Source organism: Panthera pardus, unplaced genomic scaffold, assembly GCF_024362965.1.
Source record: "Panthera pardus isolate Hobbes unplaced genomic scaffold, ASM2436296v1 HiC_scaffold_13, whole genome shotgun sequence".
Lineage (NCBI taxonomy): Eukaryota > Metazoa > Chordata > Mammalia > Carnivora > Felidae > Panthera > Panthera pardus.
In genome coordinates this window covers 144,471,852-144,488,658 of record NW_026526688.1, presented here as the reverse complement: position 1 = coordinate 144,488,658, position 16,807 = coordinate 144,471,852, and the positions used below count along the sequence as shown (strand labels likewise).

Here is a 16,807-nt window from a genome sequence, read left to right as displayed (position 1 = left end):
ACAATAAAGGAAAATGAAATTGTAATTAAATTTAAATACAATGTCAGAACAATTACCATTTCTGATAATGGAGTTCGGAATTTATTCATGAAATATTCAACATCTACAAATACTACTTTTGATGTATTTTGTTGAAATATGAATCCCTATAACTTGCTTTGTTTTAGTTACAACGTTGCTCTGCATCACTACATATTTTTATCTACAACATCAGAATCTAGTGTTTTGCTCTGAAGTCTCTGTTGAGGGAAAGGAGGAATGAACCTTTATCAGTCTTCAGCAAGGATTTTAGAGATTGCCTCTGTGACTTGTACGTGAACATGGGGGAGGGAATGTAAATTGAGTCTTAGAGGGTTCAAGGCTCTGTCTAATTTGTGGATTTTAGGGTTACACTTCCATGAATTACCTCTGGGACAATTTATTAAATAAAGGCTTTATTTTGTTTCAGAGATCATTTGATTTGGAAGCTTCTGCATTAAAATGAAGAATACTGCCCATCAGCCTTGAGAAATCTTATTTCCTTTCCTTCCTGAGGTGCCTCTCAATGAACAATTTTGTCTATGACAAATGCTCCCCAGAGGGGTCATTGAAGGCTCAAATCATCCTTGGTGAAGTTATGCTATTTAGAAATACAGTAGCCTGAATAATGAAGATAAGGAGAGTGCATATAAGATGCAGGAATTTTCCCTGGAAGAGCAGAGGATTTAGACTTAGAGGGTCCAATGAGAGCTGCCAACAGTATACAAAACAAACAAACAAACAACACTTATGCTCTTTGGGTCTTCGGTCTCTAACCTACTGTGGCTGTCTACCTTTGAATGCAGACCCCAAAATTTGCGTTCCCCCCACCCACTACTAGCAGATAGAAAACTAGAGACAGGGCTCTCTCTGAATCAAAGCCAAGTTGTCTGGCTAAAAGTCAAGACAAAAAGAGAAACTTAGCAAGTTTCATTGGTGTCTGATGCCAAAATCTATCTAAATGGACACCAGGCCAGTGACAACTTCAAATTTTACCCAGTCACGAGGCTAGATGGAATTCCTGTGCCTTTGTTCCACACTTTTGTTCTCCATCTATGACAAATAACACTATTAGATAGCACAACGCAAAACAGATCACGGAGGGAGCAAAACAGGATGAAAAGAAAGGACTTGATTCTCCCAAGGATGCCAAACAAATGGAAACCAATAACAAAACCCGTGTACTGATCTGTAAATAAATAACCGAGGCAAAGAAAGCAGAGCTCAGACCAGGTCCTGACTTAACATCCTGTCGTGGACTTGACAAGCCATGAGCAGCAAGACATGAGGGGACTCTGCGGGTACTGTGACAGGTTGAAGGTGGGGATCCACAGCATTGAGCAACATACACCAAGAAAACCACAAAAAAAAACCACAAAGAAAACACAAATAAGCAAAGCCCATCCAATGGAAGCAACATAGGCTATTTATTCAAAGTTTGCCATATAGCAAATGAGTCAACACCATCACTTGTGTTTGGGAAAGACTTAAAAACAGGCAAGGGAATGCGAAAGTTTTATAGTGAAAATAAAAAGGCGTGGCTTCACGTATGATATGTTGGGAAGGTGTCCATATGGGGAAACTGGAAAGAGGCTCACCAGAAGGAAGGCATCATATGTAATTGGTTTGGGGAGCATATTGGCTTTTCTTAGTTGGTCCTGAGGTGGAAGCAAGGCAAAAAAATAGAGAAATTGTCAGTAATTGACCAAATCCTGACCATTCTGGACTGGCTGATGCCAAGGTTGTGGGTCAAAGTTCTGTTGTCATATATGGTTTGGTCACTGTCCATCTGTATAGCTTCTCAAAGCCTAAAGATCTATTTTTTTACCCCTTCATAAAAAGTATTTTATTGTAAAACAGTGTCTTTGTCTGTTCAAGCTGTTATAACAGAATAACATAGGCTGATGCCTTATAAACAACAGAAATTTCTTTCTCACAGTTCTGGAGTCTGGGAAGTCCTGGATCAAAATGTCAGCGGATTTGACTTCTGGTGAGGGCTGCTTCCTGGTTAATAGATGGCCGTCTTCTCTCTGTGTTCTCATACGGCAAAAGGAAGGAGAGAGCCTTAAGGTCTCTTTTATAAGGCTATTAATCCCTATCATCAAGGCTTCATCCCATGACCTAATCACTTCTCATAGGCCTTACCTTTTAAAACCATTACACTGGGCATAAGGATTTAACATATGAATTTTGGAGGGACACAAACATTCTGTCTATAGCACACAGACATAACATTTAAGCAGAGAAAGCATTTTGTAAAGAGCATTTGTTACAGCAAGATAAGATGAAGTTTTTTTAAGGATGATCTTCATCTTTGAGATGTTCTTTTCTAGTTACTGCAATAAAAACCAGATTGGTTGGCCCTTAAGGCTATAAGTAATTATGTTCATCCAACATGATATTCATTAAATCTAAGTCTTGATTTTTAAATCTCTTGTTATGCTTGCCTGGGGGAAGTCACAGCAAAAAGAAATTTGAAAATATATAATAAAACTTCATTAACTGGTTTCTTAAATTCAGAATACTTGATAATTCATATAAGGAAAATACTGAAGCTATTTACCCACAAAGAAGTATTTTGCTAAGTAAATTATTGTGTATATCTGAAAGTTTAAAAACCTACTTTCCTTTTTTTATACGTTTTCAAGTTTTATTGGAATATAACTGACATGTAACATTATATAAGTTAAAAGTGTATAACACAATGACTTGATATACATATGTATTGCCAAATGATTATTGCAATTAGTTAACATCCATCATCTTTCATAGTTATAATTGTTTTTCTTATCCTGAGAATTTTTAAGATCTCCTCTCTTAGCAACTTTCAAATATACTCTACAGTATTATTAACTATAGCCACCATGCTGCATATCACATCCCCAGAATCTATTTACCTTATACCCTCTGACCCCCTTCATCCATCTCTCCCACCTTTTACTTCCCCTTGTCTAGAAACCACCAACCTGTTCTCTATTTCTATGAGTTCAAGTTTTTTTTAATGTTTTCTTAAATGTTTATTTATTTTGAGAGAGAGAGAGAGAGAGAGAGAGACAGCAGGGGAGGGACAGAGAGAGAGGGAGAGAGAGTCCCAAGTGGGCTCCGTGCTATCAGCACAGAGCGGACACAAGGCTCAATCCCAGGAATCATGAGATCATGACCCGAGCCAAAATCAATAGCTGGAAACTTAACCGAGTCACCCACGTACTTCTCAAGCTTTTTAGATATCACGTATAACTAGGATCATATAGTATTTGCCTTTCTCTGTCTTACTTGTCTCACCTAGCATAATACCCTCAAAGTCCATCCATGTGATATATATGTATCACATTTTCTTTATTGATTCATTGTCAGTGGACACATAGATGGTTTTCACATCTTGATTGTTGTAAATAATGCTGCAATACATTTGAGGGTCCCAATATCTCTGATGTAGCAGTTTCATTTTCTTTCTATATATACCCAGGAGTGAAATTGCTGGATCATATGGTAGTCTTATTTTTAATTTTTTGAGGAACCCCCACGTTGTTTTCCATAGTAACTCCACAATTTACATTCCCACTAACGGTACACAAAGGTCCCATTTCTCCACATGCCCCTCAGCATTTGTTATCTCTTGACATTTTGATGACAGTATCCTAACAGGTGGGAGATAATATCCCATTCTGGTTCTGATTTGCACTCCTCTGATGATGACTGATGCTGAACATCCTTTCCAGTACCTGTTGGCCATTTGAAAATCTGCTTTGGGAAAGTGTTTATTCAGGTCATTTGCCCATTTATTCATTGGATTATTTGGCTTGTTGCTATTGAGTTGTATGAGTGCTTTATGTATTTTGGATACTAACCCCTTATCAGATACATGTTTTGCAAATATTTTCTCCCATTTCATGGGTTGCCTTTTCGTTACGTTCATCATTTTTGAGATTGTGCGGAGCTTTTTAGTTTGATGTAGTTGCACATATTTATTTTTTATCTTGTTGCTTGTGCTTTAAGTGCCGTATCTAAAACAAATTGCCGAGACCATTGTCAAGGAGCTTTTCCCAACACCATTTAAAGAAAAGACTTATCTTTTCTCTTTGAGTATTCTTAGCTTCCTTGTCAAATATTAGCTGGCCACATATGTGTGGGTTTAGTACTAAACTAGGCTCTCAGTTCTGTTCCATTGGTCTATATGTCTGTTTTTATGCCAATACCATACTGTTTTGATTGCTATAGATTTATACTATAGTTTGAAATCAAGAAGTGTAATGCTTCCAACTTTGTTCTCCTTTATCAATATTGTTTTAGATTTGGGGCTCTTTTGTGGTTCCAAACCAATTTTAGGATAGTTTTTTTATTTCTATTAAAAAATTTCATTGGAATCTTGATAGAGATTACATTAACTCTATAAATGGCTTTAGGCATTACAGACATTGTAACAATATTAATTCTTCCAATCTATGAACACAGAATATTTTTCCATTTATTTGTACCTCTTCCAAGTTCTTTTACCAATGTCTTATAGTTTTTAGTATAGAGATCTTTCACCTCCTTGGTTTAATTTATTACTAAATATTTTATTGTTTATGATGCTGTTGTAAATGGGATTTTCTTTGTGTCTTTTTCAGGTAATTTGCTACAAATATATAGAAATGGTACTGATTTTTCTATGTTCATTTTGTATTATGCAACTACTAAATTAATTAATTATACCTAACAGGTTTTTGGTTCAGTCTTTAGAACTTTCCATATACAAAATCATGTCATCTTTATTTTTTTTAATTTGTTTTAAGGTTTATTTTTGAGAGAAAGACAGAGCACAAGCAGGGGAGGGCAGAGAGAGAGGGAGACACAGAACCCAAAGCAGGTTCCACGCTCCAAACTGTCAGCACAGAGCCCTGTTCAGGGCTGGAACTCACGAACCATAAGATCATGACCTGAGCTGAAGTCGGAGGCTTAACCAACTGAGCCACCCAGGTTCCCCTCATGTCACCTTAAAATAGAAACAATTTCACTTCCTTTCTGATTGATTCCTTTTATTTCTTTTTCTTATTGCCCTGACTAGAACTTCCAATGCTATACTGAATAGGAACCCTGAGAGTGGGAGCGGGGAGGGGGAGGAGGCACCCGGGTTGCTCAGTCAGTTAAGCAACAGACTCTTGATTTCAGCTCAGGTCACGATCTCACAGTTTTTAAATTCCAGCCTGGGTTGGGGTCTGGGTTGACAGCACAGACCCTGCTTGGGATTCTGTCTCCCTTTCTCTCTGCCCTTCCTCCACTTGCTCTCTATCTCTCTAGCAAAACAAAGAAAAAGAATTGGGGCGCCTGGGTGGCTCAGTCGGTTGGGCGTCCGACTTCGGCTCAGGTCATGATCTCGTGGTCCATGAGTTTCAGCCCCGCGTCGGGCTCTTTGCTGACAGCTCAGAGCCTGGAGCCTGTTTCAGATTCCGTGTCTCCCTCTCTCTCTGACCTTCCCCTGTTCATGCTCTGTCTCTCTCTGTCTCAAAAATGAATAAACATTAAAAAAAAAAAAAAAACATTTTTTTAAAGAAAAAGAAAAAGAACAATGAGAGTGAGTACCCTTGTCTTGTTCCTGATCTTAGATGCAAAGCTTTCAACCTTCCATCACTGATTATGATGTCAGCTCTGGACTTAGCATACGTGGCCTTTTTTACTGTATAACCCCGTCCCCTTTCTCTGTAACCAATCTAATCTCTGGTGGTCAAGCCGGATTCCCCGTGATCCCCATGAAGCCACACGTGACTGGCCTCCAGGGAAGCAAGCCACAATGCTAGGGGAGCAGCATGTCCACCCTGGGTTCTCTTTTTCCCACCAGAGAAACCATAGTTCCCCGCAGGCCCTCTCAGCATGGAGATGTGCCATCCTGGGGGAGGGTGATGTGCTCAGAGTGCAGCATTCCTCTTACCCTTCTAATACTGTCTCTGGTCCCTAGGGTCCAGGGGGGTGCTCCAGCCTCACCCATGTTCTGAGATTTTCACAACGGTGTCTTGTCAATGGCTGGTCGCTGCCCACTGCGGGGACAGAAGTCAGAAACAACTTATGCTGCCATCTTGATCGCATCGTTGCCAAAATACCTGCTTTTCTGAGCCATTCATTAGAATTTTTACTAATATTGAGCAGTTCTCCAAATCTCACTAGCCTAAATAAAAGAGGACTTACTATCAATATGACGTGCTGTGCTTAAAGCAAAATAGCATGACAGTGTGAAATTCCATGTGATTTTGATCATCAAAGATGTGAGCAAAGGGATAGTTCCTAATAAGGTGGCTGATTCCTGGTGCATTTATTGTAAATAGACGTTTACAAGTTGGTAGGATTTTTTTTCCTATAATATGCACGCTCTTCAACAATATAGGCATGTTCTTACTGTAATTACAAAATAAAACAAGGAAGTACAAGGTGTCACTATATTTAAACAATATTTCCCAGTATAACAAAACAGAAATGAACTTGGTAACCTCAAAGGTCTCTTTTGGGCCCCAAAGTTTGACTAATAGCTCACGTTTGTGTAAAGTTTAGTATGTTCCAAGCGCTTTGAAAAGGTAAACTTCTTTATGTGATTCTAATAATATTTATTGAATGCCTGCTGTGTGCTGGACCCATTTAAAATTATCACCTCTTTAACCCTCCAAATGATCTTATAAAGTGGCTATTATTATTATTACCATTATTCTCTTTTTACAAATAACAAGTGGATCCCTGGAAAGATTAAGCACCTTGACTCCTAGCTTATTCCTCCTCTATTGTGCCAACATGCTGTTGCTCTCTTGCAGGGAAGGGACCAAGTAGAACTGCAGGGTTGGAGGGATGCCTGGGTGGCTCAGTCGGTTAAGTGTCCGACGTGGGCTCAGGTCATGATCTCACTGTTCGCGAGTTTGAGCCCCGCATGGGGCTCTGTGCGGACAGCTCAGAGCCTGGAGCCTGCTTGGGATTCTGTGTCTCCCTCTCTTTCTGCCCCTCCCCCACTCTCACTCTGTCTCTCTCTGTCTCTCTCTTTCTCTCTCTCTCTAAAAAATAAACATTTTAAAAAATTAAAAAAAAAAAAAAAGAACTGCAGGGCTGGAAAGCCAGAACCAGGGGTCTTGTCTCCACGTTATGGGGTGAGTTTGGGCTGCCCAACCCACAAGTAAGGAATCCAGAACCAAAACCAGATCAGCCACACCATGAGGTTTGGGAACCAAGAAGCTGAAGCAAAAGCTGAGTTGCCAAATCTCAGCAGGAGAAACCTAAAATATCCAAATTGAAAAAAAAGTTATTCGGTTAAAAAGCCAGGCTGGTTTGGGTCATGGAATGCAGCAAACGGACCTGCTGGAGAGGGAAGTTACTCCAAAGCTGGCAGGGGACCAGCTGCCTCGGCTTATATCGGTTCTTGCAAGGCCAGGTGAGGATGAATTCAACCAGGTTGCAGATGTCTAAAGCACTTGACAGTGACATGGGGCCCTTGGTGAATGGCAGCTTTAGGAAGCAGCAGTGCTTAAGTGGAGGAGAGGGGCTTAGGAAATTTCTGAGTTCTGTCACTCATTAGATGTGTGACTAGGGAAAGCCATTTAAACTCTCCGAGCTCTAAATTTCTTCATCTATAAGCCTGAAATAATAACAACCAAACAGGTCATTTTTTATCCAACCTAAAATAATTTCATTGTCTGAAAGTAGTAATTACAGCAACAGATGTCCTCATCCTGTCACTGACCCTCAGCCTGTTCTTGACCGGGGCTGCAGCGAGAAACTAGCCAGACCCGTTCAGTGCTAGGTAACCAACCTGTGTTGTTGGAGAAAGAAATTTAACAGAAACCCAAACGTCATGGGAATGTGATCACTGGTGGGTTTATGATCCACAAAGGACCGGGAGAAATGGGGAGACCTCTCTAGTTAGTAATTCTCTTGGGCCGATAGGTATTCAACTGGTTTCTCTCGGGTTAACTCAACCTAATCCAGGTCTAATAACATTCATCTTGACTTTCCTCTGAGAGACAAATCTTTCAGCTGCTTTGTGCTTTTATAGGTTTGAAAGCTATAGTATGAATCAGTGCCGATGTTTGCCGAATTGATTTGCTTCCCCCTTGGATTCTGTGCCTGTTTTCTACAGGAGGAAATCAATGTCTGGGGAGGCGGTGGTGGGGGGCATTTCAAGAAGTATTTTTGATATGATAAATATTTCTAGTACACAATTATCCAAGGCTCCCGGATACTAGCCACTAGGTGAGACAGGGGCTTCCGTGGATCACTGTTAACTGTTTTTTGTTCTTCATGAGTTCCTACAGATACACAACGCGGTACTTTTGGTGTTTGCCTATAATTTTTACTCAGAGGAATATAATAACTGAAGAGAGCAAGGAAGGAAGGAAGAGGAGGAGAAAGAGTAGGAAAGGAGGAGGCCAGAGGAAAAATAATAAGGTGGAATCAACATGGCCTCACCAATTTGGGTTCTGACTTAAAGGTGCATGTCTATGAAAAAATAACAAGACAAAATATTTAAAATAGACACTGCTGGAGAATCAGAGATGCATCTTTGCCACACCAATAAAAGCTGCTGAAAGTCTGGTCATAATTAGCTGCCTTGTTCCTAGTCTGACACAGTAGTAGTACAGTTTACAAAAGAAAGACACAGCTAATCAGGCCATACCAACTACTCTGATTAGGTTACCGATGTTTGACGAGAATGGGTCATCCTGTGAAACACCTTGGAAAATGTTAGTGCTGTAATTTGTTTGTCTATTTAAAAACACTACACATAAAATAATAGATTAGCCATTATCTCCTTTTGGTTGTTAAATGCCACGCCTTTTTCCTTACTCGAAAGGCTCTCACACACAGTGCTGTCTTTGCTTAGAACGCTCTCTCGGCTTCCCACCTGTGCCTCCATCCCTTACTTGCCAGCCTTTGTCAGGTTCATTCCTACCCACATTTCTAACTTAAGCTCCGAGGCCACTTTGATGGAAAGGCCTTCCTGACTCCCTAATTAGATGAGATTCCCCTGCATACACGCTCTCCTAGCAGCTGTAGTTCTCCTTGCACTCTTCCCACAACTGACTTTTTCTAAAGACCTGTCTTCTCCTCTTTCTTCCCCCAATCCATTCCAAGGAATCCACCCCTTACAGTACAAACAACAGAATATCCAGCCTATGTCTTCATTACGTATGCCCAGCATACTGCCTAGCACATAATAGACACTCAATAAATATTTGTCGAATGAATGGATGGATAGGACCAATTAAAGGAGACGGTCGCACAAGTATCCTGCTAAAGATACTATATTTAATCAAAGCAACACTAGCTTTGATAACGAAAACATCAAAATCATAACGGCTTAATACAATAGAAGTTCTTGGCTTTCTCACATAATACTTTAGTGCAGGTATTCCTAGCTGGGGAGAGGGGTTCTCCTCCATGGCGAGTCAGAACCCAGGCTCCCTCTGTCCTGGGAAGGGAGAAAAGGGAGCGTTAGAGCCGCCTCGTCTATGTTTTAAAAGTCTCAGCTTGGAAGGAACACAGATCACTTCTGATCACACTCCATTCACAGGGATTAATCATCTGCTGTACCTGGAGGCAGAGGTGCTGGGAAATGGAGTCCTTGTCTCGGCATCCTCCCTGCAGTGACAGTACGACATGTGAAAAAGAGAGTCCAGATTCTTAGTGGATGTCTAAAATGTAACTAGCACAAACATACGATCAGGCCAACCCAGATAGTTCAAGCCGAAACAACCCTCCCTACCAAAAACACAGAAGCCCAAATCCTCTGATCCGCACATTGCTAGTCAATCTTGCGTGTGAAATCATGGCCCTATTAAGGCCTTTCTCATACTGACATTTTGCATTGTTAACAGTAAAGTCCTGAAAGCTCTCTTTATGCTCCTTGAAGCTATTTCAGCTTTATTGGGTTATTGCTATAGCTTTATTTAATGGGGTGTCAAATTTTACATACAGCAAAAAACTACCTAAGTGTTTTCAACACTTCCTTGGCCAAAGTTCTCTTCTAATCACCAAGCCTACCCTTATTTAATTATCAGTAGTATAACCTAATGTAGCATGGCTGTATACCCAGAAACAGTTTGCAATAATATAAAAAAGTGTAAATAATTTAAAATTGGATGGCACTGGGCTTTAAACTATAGCTCAGTATGGTTTTTTTTAGCATCAAGGAGAAGAACTAATACAGGGATCTCTAATTGATTTTCGTGAACTCTTGCCACATCTAAAGCCAAGAATTACTAGTTAATGTCTTTGGATGTTTTACAGGCACAAAATGTCACTTAAATAATAGCAAGTGTATCCCCAATGTCAAGTGCAATAAACAGAAAATAATATTGCAAGTAATAGTCAAAACAAATTAGTTGAGGATCATAGTCTTTCCTTGGATTTACTATAGAAAAATGGATTCCTATTCTAATGCAAATACCAAAGGAGAATATTCTTGTGAGGTCACGTTGATTTAAAAAAGTTGATTTAAAAGTTAACTGTGGGGTGCCTGAGTGGCTCAGTCAGTTAAGCATCTGACTCTTGGTTTTGGCTCAGGTCATGATCTCATAACTCGTGAGTCGAGCCCTACATTGGGCTTTGTGCTGACAGCATGGAGCCTGCTTGGGATGCTCTCTCTCCCTCTCTCTCTGACCCTCCTCTGCTTGTTCTCTGTATCTCTCTCAAAAATAAATTTTTAAAAAATTATTTTAAAAAAGTTAAATGTGCAGTGCTTACCATCAAAAGTAGGTGATGCTGATTCTATGGCGGTGGCTACCAAGAGGACCGTTTCTGCTCTTCTGAATTCTCAAGATGCTCCCATCCAATGGTTGCTGATGCGGTGATGAAGCAGTTACTCATGTGGTCACTGATGATCTGCGACACCCTCTCGGCCTCAAGGAGTCAATTTATTATGCTCTTTGACCAAAGGCAGTTGGGTTGACCTTATTATTTATGTGACCTTACTCTTCTTCCGGAAAGATTACTTGCTACTGCTTTAAGGATTAAGTGATATGGGAGTGAATTTGGGGGGAAAAGTTATACTGCTCCAAGTTTGCTTTCTAGCATGAGTTCCGTTAGAATGGTAATAACATCGAAATTGGTTAAATATTGAGATTAGTTTTACACTAGCACTGGCATTCCAACAATTACCCAAAAGGGACTATTGTCATTGGCTTGAAAGAAATCAGAGCTGTCCAAACAATCGTTATCCCCAGAAGCTGGTAGGGCCATCTTCATTAGCCTCTCAAGTTTCAGATTTTTTTCTCAGGTCCCAGGGTATGTTTTCCTTCTGGGACCTCGCTGGCTAAGGGACGGCATTTGACACAGAGCAGGCCAATGAACTCATTCACCTAAGATTTTTAATCCCGTGTGGGTAGTCTTAACTGAAAATGGATGAAGAAAAGTCTTCTTGAATCTCCTTTGTCCTTGCCAAAAACCATTCCTTTTGTTCCTTCTGTTCACAGGAGGATTCCTGGTTCCAGAGGCCTGACCTTTAAATGTTCCTTCAATTTTGGATGGCCTATATCCTTCAAACAAACTCATTTATTGCTTTAGACTTTAAAATTTGTGATCAAATAGTCACCCAAAGGCACCAGATTTCCAAGATTCAACTGGATGTCATTTTTACAGCTTTAAGAGTTGAACGGTTCCACAAAACAGAAGCATTTGAAAGAAGGTCTGTCAAGTTTCAAGAATTTACAACTATGTCAACAGTCAAGGAAACACCAGGTTCAGCCAAGCCACCTGGATGGGAATGAAGGCTTTCATGAGCAGAGCAGGGAAGTGGATTTCATGGACTGGGAGCCTAAATACTTTACATTATGAAGTCCTTCTAATAATTGGTGTTGACAGAAGAATCCAGTCATCACCTTGGCTAATATCTTCAGTCATCATATGTGTGAGAAGGTATCCCTAAAATGCCTTAGGATTTGATAAATGTTTCTGTAGTGGGTAAACATATTTTAATCCCAGGAAGATTTAAAGGTAAGTATAAAAACATGTGTCAGAGAATTATATTTATCATGAACTAATAATAATAATAACAACAATAATAATAATATTTGTGGCTTAGGAATCTCCACATATTTTGTATTTTGTGTACTTCTACTGCTTTAGAGAATTTGGCCTATTAGAATAGTCATTTTGTAATTCTCTTTCAAAATACACAAATCGGTCATTTAAATTGGTGATTTTAGGGGCACCTGGGTGGCTCAGTTGGTCAAGCATCTGACTCTTTATTTAGGCTCAGGTCGTGATCTCACTGTTCCTGAGTATGAGCCCCACCTCCAGCTCCTCAGCTGTCAGCATGGAGCCTACTTGGGATTCTCTGTCTCCTCTTCTCTCTCTGTCCCTGCCCCACTCTGTCTCTCTCAAAATAAATAAACTTAAAAATAAATAAATAAACTTACAGATAAATAAATAAATAAATAAATAAATAAATAATTGGTGATTTTAAATAGAAAGTTTTCGAGTTTACATATTATCTGAATATCTAAAGGAACTAAAGAGTCACTATTTGCAAACTTACCTTGTTAGTCTTAAAAGAATTATCCAAGAATTCGGAGAGGTTTTGTTCATGGAGCCTGACATCAGAAATGCCTAAAAGGGAAATACAAACATTAAATTCACCATGGAATTTAATGTCTTAAGATATTTAACTTGTTCTGCATAAGAGGCTATTACCTAAAAACTTTCAAAATGCCATATAGTCTACGTAGGTCTATAGAATTAACAAACAGAATAAAATTGTAAGTTGAATATAAAAGGTTCAGCATTTTTAGCTTTAATAAATAGAATATTTTTAGGCTCAAAACAACCAAAAAAGTCGCAATGATAGAACCCAAAGGGAAAGGTGGTAGAGGGAAGGACATAAGTTTCCAAGCCAGTTGGGTTAGCCGTGGTAACAGTGTTACATATCATGAAAATATATCGAATCACCTTTTTTTTTTCCCTCTCAGCCTCAGAGTTAAATTTCCCCTCTGTTTTCCAGATACATGTTTGTTTTTTGTTTTGTTTTGTTTTGTTTTGTTATTTGTTTGTTTGTTTTTCTGAAGACACACAGAAAGTGGTTAGAGCTTAAATTTATCATTCTGAAGCAACCCGTCTCAAGCTTCATGAATTGCCCACATTCACAAAAACAAGAAGGTGAAGAAAGTACGCTCAGTTAAAGGGTAGAATGAAAAAAGCACTGGACTAAAAGTTGCTGGAGAGGGTCTTTCTCTGAAACCGATTACAATTTTGGTAACATCACTTCACTTCTCTGTTCTATAGTTTACTCATCTGTGAAATGAATACAGTGGACAATAAAGCTGTCAAGATTTTTGCCACCCTTGATAGATTATTAATTATTAATTCATTACACTAATGATAATTATAGTTACTCCTTTAAAAAAATTTTTTTTAATGTTTATTTTTGAGAGAGAGAGTCGGTGCAAGCAGGGGAGAGACAGAGAGAAAGGGAGACACAGAATCTGAAGCAGGCTCCAGGCTCCGAGCTGTCAGCACAGAGCCCGATGTGGGGCTGGAACACATGAACCGTGAGATCATGACCTGAACCAAAGTCTGACGCCCAGTGGACTGAGCCATCCAGGCATCCCTATAATTATAATTATTCTAACAAGAATATAGACAGAGCATCTGGGTGGCTCAGTTGGTTGGACAACGGACCCTTGATTTCGGCTCAGGTCACGACCTCATGGTTTGTGAGTTAGAGCCCCAAGTCAGGGCTGATAACACAGAGCCTTCTTGGCATTCTCTCTCTCTCTCTTTCTCTGTCCCTCCCTCACTTTCTCTCTCTCTCCCTCAAAAGTAAATAAGTAAACATTTTTAAAAACGAATTTAGACTAAAAACATTATAATATCATAAGTTGTGATTAATTCTTTAAAAACATTTTTAAAAGGAAAAGTCATGACTCATAAAATGAATGCATATCAAAGGTTTTACTTAACTCCTTAGTAAATGAGGGGACCAGTAAGATGTTACAACTGACTCAACTCCAAAACCATGTATTTCTAGGTAGGTAAGGAGCGCTGAAGTGAATTTACAAACGGATGCAAGATTGGCCAAACTGGTCAATATCCACAAAGTGATAGTCCAACAGAAATCTGGGGGTCACACTTGATTCCAACCTCGTCTTCAGCCTCATCACATTATCAGTTAGTAGTCCTGTTCTTTCTGCCTCCAAAATATATGTCAAGTCTGTATTTACCCCTCCATCCTGACTGCCCCAGCTCTCTTCTAAGCATCATTAGCTTTTATCAGAACTATTTTCATCTACTATCGCCTTTAAAACATGTGTCAGGAAACTATTTTAAACTATTAATCTACTTTTAAATTTATTGCTGTAGGGATGCCTAGGTGGCTCAGTCGGTTAAGAGTCCAACCTCTGCTCAGGTCCTGATCTCGCGGTTCGTGGATTTGAGTCCTGCTTCAGGCTCTGCTAAGAGCTTGGAGCCTGCTTTGGATTCTGTGTCTCCCTCTCTCCCTGCCCGTGTGCTCGCACGTGTGCTCTCACTCTCTCTCTCTCTCTCTATCTCTCTCTCAATAATGAATAAACATTAAAAAAATTTAAAATAAAATAAAATTATTGCTGTACTTTTTTTCTTCCTTTGCCCCAATTCAAATAATCAATCCAGTTTTTGTTGCCAGCTGGGTAGGAAGGGACGGAGACAAAGAGACTATAGCAGAGCAAAAATTAGAAATAGTTTGGTAATCTCCCAGGCCTTTTTTCCAACGGAGTAATCCCTAAAACTAGAAGATTAGATAGAGCGCAAAGTATCTAGGCCAGAATCATGAAAGAAAAATGATTTCCCTAAAACAGGAAAGAAATTCCCAGGACTTTAGAGCGTAATTTGCATAATGAGAACAGAGAGGTCCAAAGGTCTAAATACAGAGGGCATGTCCTAGGCAAAGCCACTAGAGGAGTGAAAAGACTTCAGTAATGAAAAGACTACCTTAATAAGAATCTAGGCAGCTTTGCAAAATCTCCTACATCCCCACCCCGACAGAGAGCCCCTGGATTTGAACAGCTATGCTGAAGAGAATGACTGGATTTCAAAACAGATGACCCAACAACCAGATGCTGTCATCCCACTCTAAATGTTAGCATTGCATAAGATCCTGGAACAATCCAGAAAGTTGGGGGTAAATCACAACGACTAGGGTTAAGGTTTTCCACCAGCTTAATGGGATATAAGGCTTAAAATAGAAATCGAGTTAGACAAAGTAAAGGGAATTAAAACTAGAAAATGGGAGTGGGGGCTAAGAAAATATAAGAGACTTTCATATCTATAAATGTGTAAGTCTAGTTATTCTGAAAAAAAAAAAAAAAAAAAAAACACTTCCTGAGGCAAACAATTTATAAAACTCTGGATAAAATACTGCAAACTTTTCATAAATATATTTCTGGACTCAAAAGAAAGCAAAGATCCTTCTCCCAAAAGACAATAGATCTGTATGCAAGGAGAGCAGTCTGCAGTTCTTAAAGCCATAGAGGCCCTAGGTTTGATGATCAAATGGGGACCAAGAGATAAGAGCTTGACTTGCATAAATTGGGGATTAGATTTCTTGCATGAGTAATGGGATTAGATTTCTGACATATTGCAAGGGCCCTTGAAGGATGACTACAATTTTAATAAAGAAATAGGCTAGAATAGGAGTGCCTGGGTGGCTCAGTGGGTTAAGCGTCTGACTTCAGCTCAGGTCATGATCTCGTGGTCCGCGAGTTGGAGCCCCGCAGCAGGTTCTGGGCTGACAGCTCAGAGCCTGGAGCCTGCTTCAGATTCTGTGTCTCCCTCTCTCTCTGCCCCTCCCCTGCTCACGTTCTGTCTCTCTCTCTCAAAACATAAATAAATGTTAAAAAAAGAAAAAGAAATAGGCTAGAAGAAAATATACCTGTTGGTAAAGAGAAACACAAAAGGTAACTTGTCTGTCAGAGACTCTGCTCAGCTCCATGTGAAAAAAGAGAAAAAACAATAATAAGGAAAATAGTCTCCCTCATAAATCAGAACCCTAGCCCTAACCTCACATGGATTTGGAGTATGAATATACGTTATCAAGTTCAAGACACTCCAGGCTGATAATCTGAAGTTGTTTTAGGTTGGAATGAATCCCAGAGACCTAGCAGAATCCAACGCAAAGCCTTGCTACAGCAGAGGTCGGCAACTATGGCCAGGAGGCCAGATCTGTTTTTGTATTGCCTGTGACGTCAGAATAGCGGGGGGCGGGGGGGGGGGGGGAATCAAAACAAAAATATTTCATAACATAAGAAAATCGTATGAAATTCACATTTCAGCGTTTACCGTAACTGAAGTTTTATTGGGACACAGCTGTACTTGTGTGCTGACGTGCTGCCTACAGCTCTTTCACACTCCAGCTGCAGTGCCTGGTGGAGCGGTGGTGACAAGCTGCGTGGCGTTCTCGGGGCTTCACGCTGCTGCTACAAATCACAGGGATGAAGTCGCAACCAGGCAGCATTTGGAGTGTCACGCACATCACTATACCGCCACGTTGTATTTTCTTTGTATTGTTATCGCGTACCCATCGTGTCAAAACAAATGTAAAAAGTGAAAAGTACGGGTGCCTGGGTGGCTCAGTCGGTTGAGCGTCCGACTCTCGATTTTGGTTCAGGCCATGATCTCGCGGTTCGAGAGTTGGAGCCCCACATCAGCCTCTGCTCTATGACAGTGTGGAAGCCTGCTTGGGATTCTCTCTCTCTCTTTCTCTCCCTCTGTGTCTCTGCCCCTGCTGTTAGCTCTGTCTCAAAATAAATAAATTAACTAAAAAAACTTTAATTACAAAAAATGAAAAGTAGTCCCTAAGTATCACACG

General features: G+C 40.0%; 1 pseudogene; it reads right to left on the bottom strand.

The window, feature by feature from the left end:
- The window catches only part of LOC109274992 (NADH dehydrogenase [ubiquinone] flavoprotein 2, mitochondrial-like), a 40,972-nt pseudogene extending 24,501 nt beyond the window's left edge, over window positions 1–16,471 (bottom strand).
- Between the last annotated feature and the right edge of the window lie 336 nt (window positions 16,472–16,807).